Source organism: Schistocerca serialis, chromosome 9 (assembly GCF_023864345.2).
Source record: "Schistocerca serialis cubense isolate TAMUIC-IGC-003099 chromosome 9, iqSchSeri2.2, whole genome shotgun sequence".
Taxonomy (NCBI): domain Eukaryota; kingdom Metazoa; phylum Arthropoda; class Insecta; order Orthoptera; family Acrididae; genus Schistocerca; species Schistocerca serialis.
Window position 1 is genome coordinate 539,288,662 of NC_064646.1, and position 24,894 is coordinate 539,313,555.

Below are 24,894 nucleotides of genomic sequence, written 5' to 3' on the forward strand. Positions count from 1 at the left end.
CAGTAATGGTTCAAAACATAGACATTAAGAAGAGTCGGTCTTCTTGTACTTTAGTCGGCATTGGGCCTTTTGTATTTAATTCCGATGCAATTTCAGTGTTACATCGTCAATAAGAAGGTCCAAGGGATACAGTAAACCTGAAGTGAAGCATCGGAATCTATAACTAGTGTCACTGGAATTGTTCAAAATATAGACAGTAAGAAGAGTCAGTCTTCTTGTACTGAAGTCGGCATTGTGCATTTTGTATTTAATTCCGATGCAATTTCTGTGTTTAATCGTCAATAAGAACGTCCAAAGTATACAGTAAACCTGAAGTGAAGCATCGGAACCTATAACTAGTGTCACAGGAATGGTTCAAAACATAGTCAGTAAGAAGAGTCAGTCTTCTTGTCCTTAAGTCGGCATTGTGCCTTTTGTATTTAATTCCGATGCAATTTCTGTGTTTCATCGTCAATAAGAAGGTCCAAGGGATACAGTACACCTGGAGTGAAGCATCGGAATCTGTAACTAGTGTCAATGGAATGGTTCAAAACATAGACAGTAAGAAGAGTCAGTGTTCTTGTACTTAAGTCGGCCTTATGCTTTTTGTACTCAATTTCGATGCAATTTCTGTGTTTCATAGTCAATAAAAATGTCCAAGGGATACAGTAAACCTGAAGTGACGCATCTGAATCTGTAACTAGTATCACAGGAATGGTTCAAATCATTGTCAATAAGAAGAGTCGGTCTTCATGTACTTAAGTCGGCAATTTGCATTTTGTATTTAATTCCGATGCAATTTCTGTGTTTCATCGTCAATAAGAAGGTACAAGGGATACAGTAAACCTGAAGTGAAGCGTCGGATTCTATAACTAGTGTCACAGGAATGGTTCAAAACATAGACAGTTGGAAGAGTAAGTGTTCTTGTACTTAAGTCGGCATTGTGCCTTTTGTATTTATGTCCTATGCAATTTCTGTGTTTCATCGTCAATAAGAAGGTCCAAGGGATACAGTAAACCTGAACTGAAGCATCGGAATCTACAACTAGTGTCACAGAATTGGTTCAAAACATAGACGGTAAGAAGAGTCAGCCTTCATGTACTTAAGTCGGCATTGTGTCTTTTCTAATTAATTCCGATGCAATTTGTGTGTTTCATCGTCACTAAGAAGGTCAGAGGGATACAGTAAATCTGAAATGAAGCATCGGAATCTATAACTAGTGTCACAGGAATGGTTAAAACATATACAGTAAGAAGAGACAGTCTTCTTGTACTTAAGTCGGCATTGTGCCTTTTCTATTTAATTCCGATGCAATTTCTGTGTTTCATCGTCAATAAGAAGGTCCAAGGGATACAGTAAACCTGAAGTCAAGCATCGGAATCAATAACTAGTGACACTAATGGTTCAAAACAAAGTCAGTAAGAAGAGTCAGTCTTCTTGTCCTTAAGTCGGCATTGTGCTTTTTTATATAATTCCGATGCAATTTCTGTGTTTCATCGTCAATAAGAAGGTCCAAGGGATACAGTAAACCTGGAGTGTAGCATCGGAATCAATAAGTAGTGTCACAGGAATGGTACAAAACATAGACCGTAAGAAGAGTTAGTCTTCGTGTTCTTAAGTCGGCATTTTGCCTTTTGTATTTAATTCCGATGCAATTTCTGTGTTTCATCGTCAATAAGAAGGTCCAAGCGATACAGTAAACCTGAAGTGAAGCATCGGAATCTATAACTAGTGTCACATGAATGGTTCAAAACATAGTCAGTAAGAAGAGTCAGTCTTCTTGTCCTTAAGTCGGCATTGTGCCTTTTGTATTTAATTCCGATGCAATTTCTGTGTTTCATCGTCAATAAGAAGGTCCAAGGGATATAGTAAACCTAGAGTGAAGCATCGGAATCTATAACTAGTGTCACAGGAATGGTTCAAAACATAGTCAGTAAGAAGAGTCAGTCTTCTTGTACTTAAGTCGGCATTTGTCATTTCGTATTTAATTCCGATGCAATTCCTGTGTTTCACCGTCAATAAGAAGGTCAGAGGGATACAGTAAACCTGAAGTGAAGCATCGCAATCTATAACTAGTGTCACAGGAATGGTTCAAACATATAAAGTAAGATGAGTCGGTCTTCTTGAACTTACGTCGGCATTGTGCCTTTTGTATATAATTCCGATGCAATTTCAGTGTTTCATCGTCAATACGTAGGTCCAAGGGATACAGTAAACCTGGAGTGAAGCACCGGAATCTATAACTAGAGTCACAGTAATGGTTCAAAACATAGACAATGAGAAGAGTCGGTCTTCTTGTACTTAAGTCGGCATTGTGCCTTTTGTATTTAGTTCCGATGCAATTTCAGATTTTCATCGTCAATAAGAAGGTCCAAGGGATACAGTAAACCTGAAGTGAAGCATCGGATTCTATAACTAGTGTCACTGGAATGGTTCAAAATATAAACAGTAAGAAGAGTCAGTCTTCTTGTACTTAAGTCGGCATTGTGCATTTTGTATTTAATTCCGATGCAATTTCTGTGTTTCATCGGCAATAAGAAGGTCCAAGGGATACAGTAAACCTGGAGTGAAGCATTGGAATCTGTAACTAGTGTCAATGGAATGGTTCAAAACATAGACAGTAAGATGAGTCAGTCTTCTTGTACTTAAGTCGGCATTGTGCATTTTGTATTTAATTCCGATGCAATTTCTGTGTTTCATCGTCAATAAGAAGGTCAGAGGGATACAATAAACCAGGAGTGAAGCATCGGAATCTATAACTGGTGTCACAGGAATGATTCAAAACATAGACAGTAAGAAGATTCAGTCTTCGTGTACTAATGTCGGCATTTTGCCATTTGTATTTAATTCCGATGCAATTTCTGTGTTTCATCGTCAATAAGAAGGTCCAAGGGATACAGTAAACCTGTAGTGAAGCATTGGAATCTGTAACTAGTGTCAATGGAATGGTTCAAAACATAGACAGTAAGAAGAGTCAGTCTTCTTGTACTTAAGTCGGCATTGTGCCTTTTGTATTTAATTCTGATGCTATTTCTGAGTTTCATCGTCAATAGGAACGTCAGAGGGATACAGTAAACCTGAAGTGAAGCATCGGAACCTATAACTAGTGTCACAGGAATGGTTCAAATTATAGTCAGTAAGAATAGTCAGTCTTCTTGTCCTTAAGTCGGCATTGTTCCTTTTGTATTAAATTCCAATGCAATTTCTGTGTTTCATCGTCAATAAGAAGGTCCAAGTGATATAGTAAACCTGGAGTGAAGCATCGGAATCTACAACTATTGTCACAGGAATGGTTCAAAACATAGACAGTAAGAAAAGTCAGTCTTCTTGTACTTAAGTCGGCATTGTGCCTTTTGTATTTAATTCCGATGCATTTTCTGTGTTTCATCGTCAATAAGAAGGTCCAAGGGATACAGTAAACCTGAAGTGAAGCATCGGAATCTACAACTAGTGTCACAGGATTGGTTCAAAACATAGACGGTAAGAAGAGTCAGCCTTCATGTACTTAAGTCGGCATTGTGCCTTTTCTGATTAATTCCGATGCAATTTCTGTGTTTCATCGCCACTAAGAAGGTCAGAGGGATACAGTAAACCTGAAGTGAAGCATCGAAATCTATAACTAGTGTCACAGGAATGGTTCAAACATATACAGTAAGAAGAGTCAGTCCACTTGTACTTAAGTCGGCATTGTGCCTTTTGTATTTAATTCCGATGCAATTTCTGTGTTTCATCGTCAATAACTAGGTCCAAGGGATACAGTAAACCTGGAGGGAAGCACCGGAATCTATAACTAGAGTCACCGTAATGGTTCAAAACATAGACAGTTGGAAGAGTAAGTGTTCTTGTACTTAAGTCGGCATTGTGCCTTTTGTATTTAAGTCCTATGCAATTTCTGTGTTTCATCGTCAATAAGAAGGTCCAAGGGATACAGTAAACGTGAACTTATAGCGTCCCCAGTGCCATATTACGAAAAGACTTTAAATTATTTATAAAGAAGACATTCATAATTTGCAAGAGATTTTTTTTCATGTAGCCGTAAAATAATAATTTCTCTGTGTAGGTTTAGATTGCAAAGAAATAATTTATGACAGAATGATCTAAAGAGACGACAAGTTACACTCTTTTGTTAATTTTTTTTAGTCGACTTCACTTCCTCTTTTGTCTTGAATGTGTCTAGAGGGGCATCTTGCGTGTGCTGACGAATGTAAGCATATTTGTATGAGTTAAGCATATAATATACTGATATTATATTATTGTCACTTTTAATTTGTAAGAGGTGATCCCGATTTCATGTCCGCCTTCCTTGAATTAACCTGCATTCAAGTAATTTACAGCTCAACAATCGCAGCGGCCGATGCAGCCAACGACGCCATTACGTGGCGATATTAACTTATGAAAAATTAGCGGAAGCGGAAAACTCGCCCGCTATTAGCATATATTAATTTTTCTCCACAGCCGCACGAAGTTGCAGAAATACTTAGCTTTAAGATTCTTGTTTTCAGTAGCATAGCCGAGACCCAGAGCCAGGACTCTGACTACAATACAATGGTTAACGGAGGTAAGAAAATACTCTCGCGCGTGTGTGGGCCGCAATTGTAATTAATAACTAAAGATCTTTTGCTTTAACGTCAACTGACTAGACGAGGAAATCTATATGAAAAGTTTATTACATTGTTCAACTTAAATATCATTTTTATTAAGGCCCACCACGTAAGTCGGCAACAATCAAAAAATAATAATAACAATAATAATATATACATTAAATTACGACGGCCGACGGACGCGAGATTGGCGCCGCAACTTTGGGGCCCGATTAATATGATTCTATTGTAATGAATGTAATTATGTATGTGTCTAATTGTTGTAAAATATTAATGCTTGTATGAATTCTTTTACATGTACAACAACAAAACCACACCCTGAGGAGATCTGGAGAGGAAAAAGTGTAGAAAAGAAAAAGGATTGCGAGAAAGAAAAATAAGTAAGGTAAGGCCTATTGTGCAAGCATCCTGTATAGCTCTGTGCGGAATATCGAACCCATGTGCACATGAGATACCTTCGGTGTTTTGTGTATTTATGTGTTTATTTTTGGAGGGATAATTATTCGTTTTGTGTATTTATGTGTTTATTTTTGGAGGGGATAATTAATCGTGTGTGTATCAGTGTTAAAGATTCGTCAGTGGCTTAAAGTGAATTTAGTATGGGTAAGATAGGACAACCTAAAGCATCCGTACCAGAAGAACAAAATTCTGTTAATATGGAAAGTGAGGATCATTTGCAATATGTAAACGAGTCCCAAGCCACCGCCTCGGATAACATAATTTCCGGAGCGGGGGGCGAGGATCTGTGGACGGTGAATGACGCTCCACAGCAGAATGGGAATAGAGTAACAACTCCACTGCCTGGGCAGGGGGGCCAATCGAGTGCTAGATTAAGCGGGGCACCAGTATGCTCACCGATTGCAGACCCATTTGCAGAATTTCTGCGCAGGTTAGAAGAAAGAGATAGGGAAAGAGACGAAAAACTGGCTCAGATGCTACGTGAGCAAGAGCAGCGCAATGAAGCAAAACTAGATAGGATCCAAAGCGAACTAGCCGAGATGCGGGACGCGTGCAAAGAAATACCCGATCTTGTGCAAAGCTTAGCCGGCGAAATGCAAAAATTACAGATATCGCAGGCTAGGCTTGAAGACAATGTCCAGACTTTAACCAACCGCGTGGATAATGTGGAGATAGATGCACGGAAAAGTATTGACGCATATTTGGAAGTGCAAGCTCAAAAAGTAGAAAAAGAATTAAATGAATGGCTAGAAGTAAAGGATCGCGAGATATCTGCAAAGATTGAAAGCGACGTAAAAACAGCTGTAGAACAAGCGACTGCGGCCGCGAGTGTAAATATTGACGCCAGCGCTGCCGCACTACGTGCCGAATTAACACAGATCAAATCCCGTGTGACAGCGGAGTTGCCAAATTGGCAACAGGAGGTCGCGCGGAGATTGTCTGCGTTGGAAAGCAATGTAAACAGTGGCGGACAGATCATGAATCCGACTTCGCGCACTGATTACTATAATAACGCTGACGGTAGCCAGGGTGCGAGTGCGCAACCGCAACCTAATGCGAATTATGAGCACGAACAACATGCGATACCGTGCAGCGCACATCACGAAGTGATGAATGCCCCAGAATGTAGCAATCAGACATGCAAAAAAGAGGACAATGTAATAAAACACAGGACATTCCAACCCTTCAATAGCGAAAAACGAAATGTCCACCCTGTTGTATTTATTAAGAGCTTCAGGAATGTGTTTCCCAGGACATGGACGGAAAGACAAAGAATACAGTTCGTGGTCTCCTTTATTCAAGGTGACGCGGCACTGTGGGCCACCGACGTGTCCGAAAAATGTCTAACGATGCAACAGTTTGAAGGTGCATTCTTGCAAAAATTCTGGTCCGATAGCGTCCAAGAAAGACTACGAAAGGAGTTGTACAGTCCAGAAATGTACAATCCTAAGATGGGAACGTTACGCAAATATTTCGAAAAGTATATAAACAAAATCAGGTACTGGGACGAGCCAATGTCCGATCGTGATATAATCAGATTAATAAAAATGAAGTTGCCCAGTGAAATTAAAAGATATTTCATCAATGTGCCGGAATACGATATAGAACAATTCATGGAAATAGTGGATTCTGTTGACCTATTGATCGAAGATAAGAAAACCGAAAACAAGTGGAACCATGCAGGCTGTAATCAACAAAAAGCCGATTACAATAGCAGCCACAGTAACGGTAGTAACTTAGTACCAAATGGTAACGGGAATAGGCAAGAGCACCGGCAACAGAATCAAGGCACAAACAATGGCAATGGTTATAACGGCAACGGTTATAATCGTGAAAATCGAAAGAGACATCATGATGGACGCATGAGTAATGGACATAATGGTAACGGCAATCCGCAATGGCGGAACAACCGAAACCAGTGGCGTGGTCGTAACGAACCGACACCACAGTGGCAACAAAACACAGCGCCACAATGGAACGCCAACCCAGGTCCGTCACAGAATATGTCAGGGAGTTACAACCGACCACCACAAAACCAGAGCCATACACAATATCAAAATACACCATCGGGGAGGCAGGGCGGCCAACCCAACAGTAGCAACAACAACAACCAGAACCACAATGTGAGGTTAGTGGAAGTGACAGACAACTGTCAACCCACTGATGCTCATCCGTTAAACTAAAGACAGCCACAATACGCTCTCCGTTGTTGGCTGCAGGATGGTGTAGTGAGGGCACATTCACAGATGACAGCCATAAACTTTGTATGCTGAGATACAATGAAGGAACAAAAATAGAAAAGGAACTTGTAGACATACCGCAGAAATGTAACCGAACCGACAAAAGTGTTGTGCAGGCTATATTGCAAGCAGATATGTATGGAGCACCAATACAGATAATAGTCGATACCGGTGCGTCAACCAATGTCATGAGTGCAAATTTTTACAAGTACTTGAGTCAAAATAATAGAATACCAGTATTGCCAGTGAAGAATTGTCGTGTTACAGGTGCAATAGGTGCACAATCTCATATCATAAAGCACCAGGTGCAAGTCGAGTTTACGGTAGGAAATGAAGCAATGAAAAGCTCGTTCCTAGTAGTTAAGGGATTAGGTGTTGCTTGCATTCTGGGGATGGAATTTTTACGCCAGAGGGACGCAAAAATCGACCTCTTGTGCGGGGAAGTAAGCCTTATGAATGAGGATAGACGTGTAATTTTGCCGTTGTTGAGGACACGGGAAGTGCACGGTAAATATTGCCGGAGCTTTCAAACGAGATTCGAAGGAATACAGGTAATGAATTTATATTCTGACTTAAGTACAAGACAAGCTTGTTATAAGGAGTTTATTACTGAAGACAGAGAGGAAAAAAGGAAACTGATAGCCATGAAAGTTAGGGAGTCAGAACATTTGACTGAAGCACAACAAAACGAATTGACTCAGCTACTTACAGATTATGAGAATGTGTTTTCGGAAAAACCCGGTGTTATCGAGGCCTACACCTATAACATCGAAGTGGTACCTCACGATACTTTCTGTCACGCAAACTACACCATCCCGTGGTCGAAATAAGGAGGCAGTTACCAAGGAAACAAGAAAAATACTTACAAAGACCTAAAGAAGTTTGCTCAGTAGAGCAACGTTTACATATGTGTAGTAGGTTAAGTTTATAGCGTATTTTTTCTGTGTGTAAATGTTCCGATTTTAGTGTAATATTTAAAGACAATGAGGCACACTAGATTAGTGCGATTCAATTTTGTAGATGTTAAGGAATAATAGTATTTTTAAACAATTGCATTTTGAAAAAAAAAATGAACGTAGGTTTAAGAATATGTTAAAAATTTCATGTTGAAAAACGCTAAAAAAAATATATATATTAAAAAAAATTTCAATAGCATTTAATGATGAAAGAATTTTTCATTAGTGTGTCATGAATATTTTTGAACTGTAGTAGTAACGCAACTTATGAAGTTCAATATTATAGTGCATATGTTGTTCCATGTATTTATGTCTATACCGATCTTGAAATATGCTCAATCATAATTTACTAAACAACATGAGTGCAGGGTGTACATCACCCAAGGTACCTCATGTGTTGTGGACAAAGTACAAAGCAAATCAGTAAACGCGATTACCGCTAAGCACTGTTAAAATATATTGCCATCTGCTAAGGCAGAGATTTGCACGAATTTGTAGTGCAAACAAAAGTCACAAATCTAACATTAATCTAGGAACTTGCACGCTAGGCCTAGATTATAAAATGTGTACAATAATGCGAGAGGCAAAGTTTTGTAAAGTCGAGCCTGGCTCTGGAGGGCAAGTACGCAATGAGTGGGCAGACATGACATGGGGACTTACCTCAGATGAGACGGAAATACAATTGTATAGTCAAAAAATCTGAAGGCAAGTACGACTGTAAGTGGAAAATAAAAAGAGATAATTAGTGCGAGAGACTGGTAAAATCCAGCACTAGCCAAAATCCAGTTCAGACTGAATGAAATACATTAGTGTTTGTGAACTAATCGAAACAGTTACTTTAAACAGTGTGAAAAACTGTGAAGGTGAAACTGTGATATGGACAGTGAGGTGCTAGTATTGAACGTTCAACAGCGGTGAGGACGCCAAACGCCAATATTACGCACGAAAAACTGTGAATTTACTATAAATGTGAACTATTAACGTGAAGTGAACCCACAGTCAATATTTTTGGGACAGACTGTAGTTTCAGTGAGCACAATAATGCGAAATTGGAATACGATGCGTGGACTGTTGCAAAACAGCGACAGCAGAAACGGCGAATGTTTGTGCTAAGCTCGTATTGGGACACTCACCAGTGCCTGCGAGTGCGGCGAAAACAATTTTGTCAAGGCAAAAACTGACGTTGTAATGGAAACAGTATTGCATCAAAACTGCATTCACGGGAGAAGGTCCATGTCATGTTTTCTGCAAGACAGTGCTAGCTTGACACTCGGAAACTGGCGAAAACTTAACAACAACTGCCGCACTAATAAATGCTCCTTTCCCACTAGCGTAACCATCTGCAGCGGGAAACAAATATTACGTTGGTTGTGTGTGTGTTTCATGTACTACGTCGGAGATGCGTAGCAGAGCTGACTCCTGCCAACAAGAGCGGGGGGCGGATATCATCCCACTCCGCCACGCCCGGCCGAGACAGAAGCGCATCGCCAACGGTGCAGCCGATCAGCTGATTCGGACGTTTCGCGACGGCGAGACACACGCTGGCGTCGAGCGGGCGTTGACCTCTCCGCAGTCGCCGCGAACGCCGAGCACCGAACACACCAACCGACGCCGTCGCGAGCCAAACGTCGCGGCGTAGATCATCAACGACACCGCAATCAATTGTTATAATGACCTCATTTTTTGCATAGTACAACAAAAATATTTGTATGCACATCCTGTACTCCAATGACATTCCAGAAACAATTAAGTGAAAGTGACCAAAGCAGTTAGTCTGTCGCTCCGCCGAGGTTTTCCCCAGGTTTCCCTACGGCCGCGCCAAATGGGGAGCGAACAGTTGACACCCCTGGGACTTCAAATATTCCGGACTAACTCGTGGTTGTATACCTTGAACCTCATCTGTATTACACTTTGTGGACAACACACCTCAGTAATTGCAACATACGATGTGACATATATAGACTATGAAAGAAAACTCTGCGTGTGGACACTGTAGACATGAAAGTGGAAATATTTATGTCAAAAAACACGAACATTTTTTATGACATAAACATTTCGGGGGGCAATATAGCGTCCCCAGTGCCATATTACGAAAAGACTTTAAATTATTTATAAAGAAGACATTCATAATTTGTAAGAGATTTTTTTTCATGTAGCCGTAAAATAATAATTTCTCTGTGTAGGTTTAGATTGCAAAGAAATAATTTATGACAGAATGATCTAAAGAGACGACAAGTTACACTCTTTTGTTAATTTTTTTTAGTCGACTTCACTTCCTCTTTTGTCTTGAATGTGTCTAGAGGGGCATCTTGCGTGTGCTGACGAATGTAAGCATATTTGTATGAGTTAAGCATATAATATACTGATATTATATTATTGTCACTTTTAATTTGTAAGAGGTGATCCCGATTTCATGTCCGCCTTCCTTGAATTAACCTGCATTCAAGTAATTTACAGCTCAACAATCGCAGCGGCCGATGCAGCCAACGACGCCATTACGTGGCGATATTAACTTATGAAAAATTAGCGGAAGCGGAAAACTCGCCCGCTATTAGCATATATTAATTTTTCTCCACAGCCGCACGAAGTTGCAGAAATACTTAGCTTTAAGATTCTTGTTTTCAGTAGCATAGCCGAGACCCAGAGCCAGGACTCTGACTACAATACAATGGTTAACGGAGGTAAGAAAATACTCTCGCGCGTGTGTGGGCCGCAATTGTAATTAATAACTAAAGATCTTTTGCTTTAACGTCAACTGACTAGCCGAGGAAATTTATATGAAAATTTTATTACATTGTTCAACTTAAATATCATTTTTATTAAGGCCCACCACGTAAGTCGGCAACAATCAAAAAATAATAATAACAATAATAATATATACATTAAATTACGACGGCCGACGGACGCGAGAAACTGAAGCATCGGAATCTACAACTAGTGTCACAGAATTGGTTCAAAACATAGACGGTAAGAAGAGTCAGCCTTCATGTACTTAAGTCGGCATTGTGCCTTTTCTAATTAATTCCGATGCAATTTGTGTGTTTCATCGTCACTAAGAAGGTCAGAGGGATACAGTAAATCTGAAATGAAGCATCGGAATCTATAACTAGTGTCACAGGAATGGTTAAAACATATACAGTAAGAAGAGACAGTCTTCTTGTACCTAAGTCGGCATTGTGCCTTTTCTATTTAATTCCGATGCAATTTCTGTGTTTCACCGTCAATAAGAAGGTCCAAGGGATACAGTAAACCTGAAGTCAAGCATCGGAATCTATAACTAGTGACACTAATGGTTCAAAACAAAGTCAGTAAGAAGAGTCAGTCTTCTTGTCCTTAAGTCGGCATTGTGCTTTTTTATATAATTCCGATGCAATTTCTGTGTTTCATCGTCAATAAGAAGGTCCAAGGGATACAGTAAACCTGGAGTGTAGCATCGGAATCTATAAGTAGTGTCACAGGAATGGTACAAAACATAGACCGTAAGAAGAGTTAGTCTTCGTCTTCTTAAGTCGGCATTTTGCCTTTTGTATTTAATTCCGATGCAATTTCTGTGTTTCATCGTCAATAAGAAGGTCCAAGCGATACAGTAAACCTGAAGTGAAGCATAGGAATCTATAACTAGTGTCACAAGAATGGTTCAAAACATAGTCAGTAAGAAGAGTCAGTCTTCTTGTCCTTAAGTCGGCATTGTGCTTTTTTATATAATTCCGATGCAATTTCTGTGTTTCATCGTCAATAAGAAGGTCCAAGGGATACAGTAAACCTGGAGTGTAGCATCGGAATCAATAAGTAGTGTCACAGGAATGGTACAAAACATAGACCGTAAGAAGAGTTAGTCTTCGTGTTCTTAAGTCGGCATTTTGCCTTTTGTATTTAATTCCGATGCAATTTCTGTGTTTCATCGTCAATAAGAAGGTCCAAGCGATACAGTAAACCTGAAGTGAAGCATCGCATTCTATAACTAGTGTCACAGGAATGGTTCAAACATATAAAGTAAGAAGAGTCAGTCTTCTTGAACTTACGTCGGCATTGTGCCATTTGTATATAATTCCGATGCAATTTCAGTGTTTCATCGTCAATACGTAGGTCCAAGGGATACAGTAAACCTGGAGTGAAGCACCGGAATCTATAACTAGAGTCACAGTAATGGTTCAAAACATAGACAATAAGAAGAGTCGGTCTTCTTGTACTTAAGTCGGCATTGTGCCTTTTGTATTTAGTTCCGATGCAATTTCAGATTTTCATCGTCAATAAGAAGGTCCAAGGGATACAGTAAACCTGAAGTGAAGCATCGGATTCTATAACTAGTGTCACTGGAATGGTTCAAAATATAAACAGTAAGAAGAGTCAGTCTTCTTGTACTTAAGTCGGCATTGTGCATTTTGTATTTAATTCCGATGCAATTTCTGTGTTTCATCGTCAATAAGAAGGTCCAAGGGATACAGTAAACCTGGAGTGAAGCATTGGAATCTGTAACTAGTGTCAATGGAATGGTTCAAAACATAGACAGTAAGAAGAGTCAGTCCTCTTGTACTTAAGTCGACATTGTGCCTCTTCTATTTGATTCCGATGTAATTTCTGTGTTTCGTCGTCAATAAGAAGGTCAGAGGGATAAAATAAACCTGACGTGAAGCATAGGAATCTATAACTAGTGACACAGAAATGGTTCAAAACAAAGACAGTTAGAAGAGTCAGTCTTCGTGTACATAAGTCTGCAATTTGCCTTTTGCATTTAATTCCGACGCAATTTCTGTGTTTCATCGTCAATAAGAAGGTCCAAGGGATACAGTAAACCTGAAGTGAAGCATCGGAATCTATAACTAGTGTCACAGGAATCGTTAAAAACATAGTAAGAAGAGTCAGTTATCTTGTACTTAAGTCGGCATTGAGCCTTTTCTATTTAATTCCGATGCAATTTCTGTGTTTCATCGTCAATAAGAAGGTCCAAGGGATGCAGTAAACCTGGAGTGTAGCATCGGAATCTAAAACTAGTGTCACAGGAATGGTTCAAAACATAGACCGTAAGAAAAGCCAGTCTTCGTGTTCTGAAGTCGGCATTTTGCCTTTTGTATTTAATTCCGATGCAATTTCTGTGTTTCATCGTCAATAAGAAGGTCCAAGGGATACAGTAAACCTGAAGTGAAGTATCGGAATCTATAACTAGTGTCAAAGGAATGGTTCAAAAAATAGTCAGTAAGAAGAGTCTGTCTTCTTGTACTTAAGTCGGCATTGTGCTTTTGTATTTAATTCCGATGCAATTTCTGTGTTTCATCGTCAATAAGAATGACCAAGGGATACAGTAAACCTGAATTGAAGCATCGGAATCTATAACTAGTGTTACAGGAATGGTTCAAATCATTGTCAATAAGAAGAGTCGGTCTTCATGTACTTAAGTCGGCATTGTGCCTTTTGTATTTAATTCCGATGCACTTTCTGCGTTTCATCGTCAATAAGAAGGTACAAGGGATACAGTAAAGCTGAAGAGAGGCATCGGAATCAATAACTAGTGTCACAGGAATGGTTCAAAACAGAGTCAGTAAGAAGAGTCAGTCTTCTTGTACTTAAGTCGACATTGTGCCTCTTCTATTTGATTCCGATGTAATTTCTGTGTTTCATCGTCAATAAGAAGGTCAGAGGGATAAAATAAACCTGAAGTGAAGCATAGGAATCTATAACTAGTGTCACAGAAATGGTTCAAAACAAAGACAGTAAGAAGAGTCAGTCTTCGTGTACATAAGTCGGCAATTTGCCTTTTGTATTTAATTCCGACGCAATTTCTGTGTTTCATCGTCAATAAGATGTTCCAAGGGATACAGTAAACCTGAAGTGAAGCATCGGAATCTATAACTAGTGTCACAGGAATCGTTCAAAACATAGAAAGAAGAGTCAGTTATAATGTACTTAAGTCGGCATTGTGCCTTTTCTATTTAATTCCGATGCAATTTCTGTGTTTCATCGTCAATAAGAAGGTCCAAGGGATACAGTAAACCTGAAGTGAAGCATCGGAATCTATAACTAGTGTCACACTAATGGTTCAAAACAAAGTCAGTAAGAAGAGTCAGTCTTCTTGTCCTTAAATCGGCATTGTGCCTTTTGTATTTTATTCCGATGCAATTTCCGTGTTTCATTGTCAATAAGAAGGTCCAAGGGATACAGTAAACCTGGAGTGTATCATCGGAAACTAAAACTAGTGTCACAGGAATGGTTCAAAACATAGACCGTAAGAAGAGCCAGTCTTCGTGTTCTTAAGTCGGCATTTTGCCTTTTGTATTTAATTCCGATGCAATTTCCGTGTTTCATTGTCAATAAGAAGGTCCAAGGGATACAGTAAACCTGGAGTGTAGCATCGGAATCTAAAACTAGTGTCACAGGAATGGTTCAAAACATAGACCGTAAGAAGAGCCAGTCTTCGTGTTCTTAAGTCGGCATTTTGCCTTTTGTATTTAATTCCGATGCAATTTCTGTGTTTCATCGTCAATAAGAAGGTACAAGGGATACAGTAAACCTGAAGTGAAGCATCGGAATCTATAACTAGTGTCACAGGAATGGTTCAAAACATAGTCAGTAAGAAGAGTCAGTCTTCTTGTACTTAAGTCGGCTTTGTGCCTTTGTAATTAATTCCGATGCAATTTCTGTGTTTCATCGTCAATAAGAATGACCAAGGGATACAGTAAACCTGAAGTGAAGCATCGGAATCTATAACTAGTGTTACAGGAATGGTTCAAATCATTGTCAATAAGAAGAGTCGGTCTTCATGTACTTAAGTCGGCATTGTGCCTTTTGTATTTAATTCCGATGCACTTTCTGTGTTTCATCGTCAATAAGAAGGTACAAGGGATACAGTAAAGCTGAAGAGAAGCATCGGAATCTATAACTAGTGTCACAGGAATGGGTCAAAACATAGACAGTAGGAAGAGTCAGTGTTCTTGTACTTAAGTCGACAATGTGCCTTTTTTATTTAATTCCGATGCAATTTCTGTGTTTCATCGTCAATAAGTAGGTCCAAGGTATACAGTAAACCTGAAGTGAAGCATCAGAATCTATAACTAGTGTCACAGGATTGGTTCAAAACATAGACAGTAAGAAGAGTCAGTCTTCTTGTACTAAAGTCGGCATTGTGCCTTTTCTATTTTATCCCGATGCAATTTCTGTGTCTCATCATCAATAAGAAGGTAAAAGGGATACAGTAAAGCTGAAGAGAAGCATCGGAATCTATAACTAGTGTCACAGGAATGGTTCAAATCAAAGTCAGTAAGAAGAGTCAGTCTTCTTGTTCTTAAGTCGGCATTGTGCCTTTTGTATTTAATTCCGATGCAATTTCAGTGTTTCATCGACAATAACAAGGTGCAAGGGATACAGTAAACCTGGAGTGAAGCATCGGAATCAATAACTAGTGTCAATGGAATGGTTCAAAACATAGACAGTAAGAAGAGTCAGTCTTCTTGTACTTAAGTCGGCATTGTGCCTATTGTATTTAATTCCGATGCAATTTCTGTGTTTCATCGTCAACAAGATGGTCAGAGGGATACAGCAAACCCGAAGTGAAGCATCGGAATCTATAACTAGTGTCACAGGAATGGTTCAAAACATAGACAGTAAGAAGAGTCAGTCTTCTTGTACTTAAGTCGGCATTGTGCCTTTTGTATTTACTTCCGATGCAATTTCTGTGTTTCATCGTCAATAAGAAGGTTCAAGGGATACAGTTGACCTCAAGTGAAACATCGGAATCTATAACTAGTGTCACTGGAATGGTTCAAAATATAGACAGTAAGAAGAGTCAGTCTTCTTGTAGTTAAGTGGCATTGTGCCTTTTGTATTTAATTCTGATGCAATTTCTGTGATTCATCGTCAATAATAAGGTCCAAAGGATACAGTAAACCTGAAGTGAAGCATCGGATTCTATAACTAGTGTCACAGAAATGGTTCAAAACATAGACAGTAAGAAGAGTCAGTCTTCGTGTACTTATGTCGGCATTTTGCCTTTTGTATTTAATTCCGATGCAATTTCTGTGTTTCGTTGTCAATAAGAAGGTCCAAGGGAAACAGTAAACCTGAAGTGAAGCATCGGAATCTATAACTAGTGTCACAGGAATGGTTCAAATCAAAGTCAGTAAGAAGAGTCAGTCTTCTTGTTCTTAAGTCGGCATTGTGCCTTTCGTATTTAATTCCGATGCAATTTCTGTGTTTCATCGTCAATAAGAAGGTCCAAGGGATACAGTAAACATGGAGTAAAGCATCAGAATCCATAAGTAGTGTCACAGGAATGGTTCAAAGCATAGACAGTACGAAGAGTCAGTCTTCTTGTACTTAAGTCGGTATTTTGCCTTTTGTATTTAATTCCGATGCACTTTCTGTGTTTCATCGTCAATAAGAAGGCCCAAGGGATACAGTAAACCTGGAGTGAAGCACCGGAATCTATAACTAGAGTCACAGTAATGGTTCAAAACATAGACATTAAGAAGAGTCGGTCTTCTTGTACTTTAGTCGGCATTGTGCCTTTTGTATTTAATTCCGATGCAATTTCAGTGTTACATCGTCAATAAGAAGGTCCAAGGGCTACAGTAAACCTGAAGTGAAGCATCCGAATATATAACTAGTGTCACTGGAATGGTTCAAAATATAGACAGTAAGAAGAGTCAGTCTTCTTGTACTGAAGTCGGCATTGTGCCTTTTGTATTTAATTCCGATGCAATTTCTGTGTTTCATCGTCAATAAGAACGTCCAAAGTATACAGTAAACCTGAAGTGAAGCATCGGAACCTATAACTAGTGTCACAGGAATGGTTCAAAACATAGTCAGTAAGAAGAGTCAGTCTTCTTGTCCTTAAGTCGGCATTGTGCCTTTTGTATTTAATTCCGATGCAATTTCTGTGTTTTATCGTCAATAAGAAGGTCCAAGGGATACAGTAAACCTGGAGTGAAGCATCGGAATCTGTAACTAGTGTCAATGGAATGGTTCAAAACATAGACAGTAAGAAGAGTCAGTCTTCTTGTACTTAAGTCGGCGTTATGCCTTTTGTATTCAATTTCGATGCAATTTCTGTGTTTCATAGTCAATAAAAATGTCCAAGGGATATAGTAAACCTGAAGTGACGCATCTGAATCTATAACTAGTATCACAGGAATGGTTCAAATCATTGTCAATAAGAAGAGTCGGTCTTCATGTACTTAAGTCGGCAATTTGCATTTTGTATTTAATTCCGATGCAATTTCTGTGTTTCATCGTCAATAAGAAGGTACAAGGGATACAGTAAACCTGAAGTGAAGCGTCGGATTCTATAACTAGTGTCACAGGAATGGTTCAAAACATAGACAGTTGGAAGAGTAAGTGTTCTTGTACTTAAGTCGGCATTGTGCCTTTTGTATTTAAGTCCTATGCAATTTCTGTGTTTCATCGTCAATAAGAAGGTCCAAGGGATACAGTAAACCTGAACTGAAGCATCGGAATCTACAACTAGTGTCACAGAATTGGTTCAAAACATAGACGGTAAGAAGAGTCATCCTTCATGTACTTAAGTCGGCATTGTGCCTTTTCTAATTAATTCCGATGCAATTTGTGTGTTTCATCGTTACTAAGAAGGTCAGAGGGATACAGTAAATCTGAAATGAAGCATCGGAATCTATAACTAGTGTCACAATAATGGTTAAAACATATAGAGTAAGAAGAGACAGTCTTCTTGTACTTAAGTCGGCATTGTGCCTTTTCTATTTAATTCCGATGCAATTTCTGTGTTTCATCGTCAATAAGAAGGTCCAAGCGATACAGTAAACCTGAAGTGAAGCATCGGAATCTATAACTAGTGTCACAAGAATGGTTCAAAACATAGTCAGTAAGAAGAGTCAGTCTTCTTGTCCTTAAGTCGGCATTGTGCCTTTTGTATTTAATTCCGATGCAATTTCTGTGTTTCATCGTCAATAAGAAGGTCCAAGGGATATAGTAAACCTAGAGTGAAGCATCGGAATCTATAACTAGTGTCACAGGAATGGTTCAAAACATAGTCAGTAAGAAGAGTCAGTCTTCTTGTACCTAAGTCGGCATTTGTCATTTCGTATTTAATTCCGATGCAATTTCTGTGTTTCACCGTCAATAAGAAGGTCAGAGGGATACAGTAAACCTGAAGTGAAGCATCGCAATCGATAACTAGTGTCACAGGAATGGTTCAAACATATAAAGTAAGAAGAGTCAGTCCACTTGTACTTAAGTCGGCATTGTGCCTTTTGTATTTACTTCCGATGCAATTTCTGTGTTTCATCGTCAATAACTAGGTCCAAGGGATACAGTAAACCTGGAGGGAAGCACCGGAATCTATAACTAGAGTCACCGTAATGGTTCAAAACATAGACAGTTGGAAGAGTAAGTGTTCTTGTACTTAAGTCGGCTTTGTGCCTTTTGTATTTAAGTCCTATGCAATTTCTGTGTTTCATCGTCAATAAGAAGATCCAAGGGATACAGTAAACGTGAACTGAAGCATCGGAATCTACAACTAGTGTCACAGAATTGGTTCAAAACATAGACGGTAAGAGGAGTCAGCCTTCATGTACTTAAGTCGGCATTGTGCCTTTTCTAATTAATTCCGATGCAATTTGTGTTTCATCGTCACTAAGAAGGTCAGAGGGATACAGTAAATCTGAAATGAAGCATAGGAATCTATAACTAGTGTCACAGGAATGGTTAAAACATATACAGTAAGAAGAGACAGTCTTCTTGTACTTAATTCGGCATTGTGCCTTTTCTATTTAATTCCGATGCAATTTCTGTGTTTCACCGTCAATAAGAAGGTCAGAGGGATACAGTAAACCTGAAGTGAAGCATCGCAATCGATAACTAGTGTCACAGGAATGGTTCAAACATATAAAGTAAGAAGAGTCAGTCCACTTGTACTTAAGTCGGCATTGTGCCTTTTGTATTTAATTCCGATGCAATTTCTGTGTTTCATCGTCAATAACTAGGTCCAAGGGATACAGTAAACCTGGAAGGAAGCACCGGAATCTATAACTAGAGTCACCGTAATGGTTCAAAACATAGACAGTTGGAAGAGTAAGTGTTCTTGTACTTAAGTCGGCATGGTGCCTTTTGTATTTAAGTCCTATGCAATTTCTGTGTTTCATCGTCAATAAGAAGGTCCAAGGGATACAGTAAACCTGAAGTGAAGCATCGGAACCTATAACTAGTGTCACAGGAATGGCTCATATTAAAGTCAGTAAGAAGAGTCAGTCTTCTTGTCCTTAAGTCGGCATTGTACCTTTTGTATTAAATTCCGATGCAATTTCTGTGTTTTGTCGTCAATAAGAAGGTCCAAGTGATATAGTAAACCTGGAGTGAAGCATCGGAATCTACAACTAGTGTCACAGGAATGGTTCAAAACATAGACAGTAAGAAAAGTCAGTCTTCTTTTACTTAAGTCGGCATTGTGCCTTTTGTATTTAATTCCGATGCAATTTCTGTGTTTCATCGTCAATAAGAAGGTCCAAGGGATACAGTAAACCTGAAGTGAAGCATCGGAATCTACAACTAGTGTCACAGGATTGGTTCAAAACATAGACGGTAAGAAGAGTCAGCCTTCATGTACTTAAGTCGACATTGTGCTTTTTCTAATTAATTCCGATGCAATTTCTGTGTTTCATCGCCACTAAGAAGGTCAGAGGGATACAGTAAACCTGAAGTGAAGCATCGAAATCTATAACTAGTGTCACAGGAATGGTTCAAACATATACAGTAAGAAGAGTCAGTCCACTTGTACTTAAGTCGGCATTGTGCTTTTGTATTTAATTCCGATGCAATTTCTGTGTTTCATCGTCAATAACTAGGTCCAAGGGATACAGTAAACCTGGAGGGAAGCACCGGAATCTATAACTAGAGTCACCGTAATGGTTCAAAACATAGACAGTTGGAAGAGTAAGTGTTCTTGTACTTAAGTCGGCATTGTGCCTTTTGTATTTAAGTCCTATGCAATTTCTGTGTTTCATCGTCAATAAGAAGGTCCAAGGGATACAGTAAACGTGAACTGAAGCATCGGAATCTACAACTAGTGTCACAGAATTGGTTCAAAACATAGACGGTAAGAGGAGTCAGCCTTCATGTACTTAAGTCGGCATTGTGCCTTTTCTAATTAATTCCGATGCAATTTGTGTTTCATCGTCACTAAGAAGGTCAGAGGGATACAGTAAATCTGAAATGAAGCATAGGAATCTATAACTAGTGTCACAGGAATGGTTAAAACATATACAGTAAGAAGAGACAGTCTTCTTGTACTTAATTCGGCATTGTGCCTTTTCTATTTAATTCCGATGCAATTTCTGTGTTTCACCGTCAATAAGAAGGTCAGAGGGATACAGTAAACCTGAAGTGAAGCATCGCAATCGATAACTAGTGTCACAGGAATGGTTCAAACATATAAAGTAAGAAGAGTCAGTCCACTTGTACTTAAGTCGGCATTGTGCCTTTTGTATTTAATTCCGATGCAATTTCTGTGTTTCATCGTCAATAACTAGGTCCAAGGGATACAGTAAACCTGGAAGGAAGCACCGGAATCTATAACTAGAGTCACCGTAATGGTTCAAAACATAGACAGTTGGAAGAGTAAGTGTTCTTGTACTTAAGTCGGGATGGTGCCTTTTGTATTTAAGTCCTATGCAATTTCTGTGTTTCATCGTCAATAAGAAGGTCCAAGGGATACAGTAAACGTGAACTGAAGCATCGGAATCTACAACTAGTGTCACAGAATTGGTTCAAAACATAGACAGTAAGAAGAGTCAGTCTTCTTGTACTTAAGTCGGCATTGTGCATTTTGTATTTAATTCCGATGCAATTTCTGTGATTCATCGTCAATAAGAAGGTCAGAGGGATACAATGAACCAGGAGTGAAGCATCGGAATCTATAACTGGTGTCACAGGAATGATTCAAAACATAGACAGTAAGAAGATTCAGTCTTCGTGTACTTATGTCGGCATTTTGCCATTTGTATTTAATTCCGATGCAATTTCTGTGTTTCATCATCAATAAGAAGGTCCAAGGGATACAGTAAACCTGTAGTGAAGCATTGGAATCTGTAACTAGTGTCAATGGAATGGTTCAAAACATAGACAGTAAGAAGAGTCAGTCTTCTTGTACTTAAGTCGGCATTGTGCCTTTTGTATTTAATTCTGATGCTATTTCTGAGTTTCATCGTCAATAGGAAGGTAAGAGGGATACAGTAAACCTGAAGTGAAGCATCGGAACCTATAACTAGTGTCACAGGAATGGTTCATATTAAAGTCAGTAAGAAGAGTCAGTCTTCTTGTCCTTAAGTCGGCATTGTTCCTTTTGTATTAAATTCCGATGCAATTTCTGTGTTTCGTCGTCAATAAGAAGGTCCAAGTGATATAGTACACCTGGAGTGAAGCATCGGAATCTACAACTAGTGTCACAGGAATGGTTCAAAACATAGACAGTAAGAAAAGTCAGTCTTCTTGTACTTAAGTCGGCATTGTGCCTTTTGTATTTAATTCCGATGCAATTTCTGTGTTTCATCGTCAATAAGAAGGTCCAAGGGATACAGTAAACCTGAAGTGAAGCATCGGAATCTACAACTAGTGTCACAGGATTGGTTCAAAACATAGACGGTAAGAAGAGTCAGCCTTCATGTACTTAAGTCGACATTGTGCCTTTTCTAATTAATTCCGATGCAATTTCTGTGTTTCATCGCCACTAAGAAGGTCAGAGGGATACAGTAAACCTGAAGTGAAGCATCGAAATCTATAACTAGTGACACAGGAATGGTTCAAACATATACAGTAAGAAGAGTCAGTCCACTTGTACTTAAGTCGGCATTGTGCCTTTTGTATTTAATTCCGATGCAATTTCTGTGTTTCATCGTCAATAACTAGGTCCAAGGGATACAGTAAACCTGGAGGGAAGCACCGGAATCTATAACTAGAGTCACCGTAATGGTTCAAAACATAGACAGTTGGAAGAGTAAGTGTTCTTGTACTTAAGTCGGCATTGTGCCTTTTGTATTTAAGTCCTATGCAATTTCTGTGTTTCATCGTCAATAAGAAGGTCCAAGGGATATAGTAAACGTGAACTGAAGCATCGGAATCTACAACTAGTGTCACAGAATTGGTTCAAAACATAGACGGTAAGAGGAGTCAGCCTTCATGTACTTAAGTCGGCATTGTGCCTTTTCTAATTAATTCCGATGCAATTTGTGTTTCATCGTCACTAAGAAGGTCAGAGGGATACAGTAAATCTGAAATGAAGCATAGGAATCTATAACTAGTGTCACAGGAATGGTTAAAACATATACAGTAAGAAGAGACAGTCTTCTTGTACTTAATTCGGCATTGTGCCTTTTCTATTTAATTCCGATGCAATTTCTGTGTTTCATCGTCAATAAGAAGGTCCAAGGGATACAGTAAACCTGAAGTCAAGCATCGGAATCTATAACTAGTGTCACAAGAATGGTTCAAAACATAGTCAGTAAGAAGAGTCAGTCTTCTTGTCCTTAAGTCGGCATTGTGCCTTTTGTATTTAATTCCGGTGCAATCTCTGTGTTTCATCGTCAATAAGAAGGTCCAAGGGATATAGTAAACCTAGAGAGAAGCACCGGAATCTATAACTAGAGTCACAGTAATGGTTCAAAACATAGACAATAAGAAAAGTCGGTCTTCTTGTACTTAAGTCGGCATTGTGCCTTTTGTATTTAGTTCCGATGCAATTTCAGATTTTCATCGTCAATAAGAAGGTCCAAGGGATACAGTAAACGTGAAGTGAAGCATCGGATTCTATAACTAGTGTCACTGGAATGGTTCAAAATATAAACAGTAAGAAGAGTCAGTCTTCTTGTACTTAAGTCGGCATTGTGCATTTTGTATTTAATTCCGATGCAATTTCTGTGTTTCATCGTCAATAAGAAGGTCCAAGGGATACAGTAAACCTGGAGTGAAGCATTGGAATCTGTAACTAGTGTCAATGGAATGGTTCAAAACATAGACAGTAAGAAGAGTCAGTCTTCTTGTACTTAAGTTGGCATTGTGCATTTTCTATTTAATTCCGATGCAATTTCTGTGTTTCATCGTCAATAAGAAGGTCAGAGGGATACAATAAACCAGGAGTGAAGCATCGGAATCTATAACTGGTGTCACAGGAATGATTCAAAACATAGACAGAAAGAAGATTCAGTCTTCGTGTACTTATGTCGGCATTTTGCCATTTGTATTTAATTCCGATGCAATTTCTGTGTTTCATCGTCAATAAGAAGGTCCAAGGGATACAGTAAACCTGTAGTGAAGCATTGGAATCTGTAACTAGTGTCAATGGAATGGTTCAAAACATAGACAGTAAGAAGAGTCAGTCTTCTTGTACTTAAGTCGGCATTGTGCCTTTTGTATTTAATTCTGATGCTATTTCTGAGCTTCATCGTCAATAGGAAGGTCAGAGGGATACACTAAACCTGAAGTGAAGCATCGGAACCTATAACTAGTGTCACAGGAATGGTTCAAATTATAGTCAGTAGGAAGAGTCAGTCTTCTTGTCCTTAAGTCGGCATTGTTTTATTTGTATTAAATTCCGATGCAATTTCTGTGTTTCATCGTCAATAGGAAGGTCCTAGTGATATAGTAAACCTGGAGTGAAGCATCGGAATCTACAACTAGTGTCACAGGAATGGTTCAAAACATAGACAGTAAGAAAAGTCAGTCTTCTTGTACTTAAGTCGGCATTGTGCCTTTTGTATTTAATTCCGATGCAATTTCTGTGTTTCATCGTCATTAAGAAGGTCCAAGGGATACACTAAACCTGAAGTGAAGCATCGGAATCTACAACTAGTGTCACAGGATTGGTTCAAAACATAGACGGTAAGAAGAGTCAGCCTTCATGTACTTAAGTCGGCATTGTGCCTTTTCTAATTAATTCCGATGCAATTTCTGTGTTTCATCGCCACTAAGAAGGTCAGAGGGATACAGTAAACCTGAAGTAAGGCATCGAAATCTATAACTAGTGTCACAGGAATGGTTCAAACATATACAGTAAGAAGAGTCAGTCCACTTGTACTTAAGTCGGCATTGTGCCTTTTGTATTTAATTCCGATGCAATTTCTGTGTTTCATCGTCAATAACTAGGTCCAAGGGATACAGTAAACCTGGAGGGAAGCACCGGAATCTATAACTAGAGTCACCGTAATGGTTCAAAACATAGACAATATGAAGATTCGGTCTTCTTGTACTTAAGTCGGCATTGTGCCTTTTGTATTTAATTCCGATGCAATTTCAGTGTTTCATCGTCAATAAGAAGGTCAGAGGCATACAGTAAACCTGAAGTGAAGCATCGGAATCCAAAACTAGTGTCACAGGAATGGTTCCAATCATAGACAGTAGGAAGAGTCAGTCTTCTTGTACGTAAGTCGGCATTGTGCCTTTTGTATTTAATTCCGATACAATTTCTGTGTTTCATCGTCAATAAGAAGGTCCAAGGTATACAGCAAACCTGAAGTGAAGCATCGGAATCTATACCTAGTGTCGCAGGAATGGTTCAAAACATAGTCAGTAAGAAGAGTCAGTTTTCTTGTACTTAAGTTGGCATTGTGCCTTTTCTATTTAATTCCGATGCCATTTCTGTGTTTCATCGACAATAAGAAGGTCCAAGGGATACAGTAACCTGGAGTGTAGCAGCGGAATCTATCA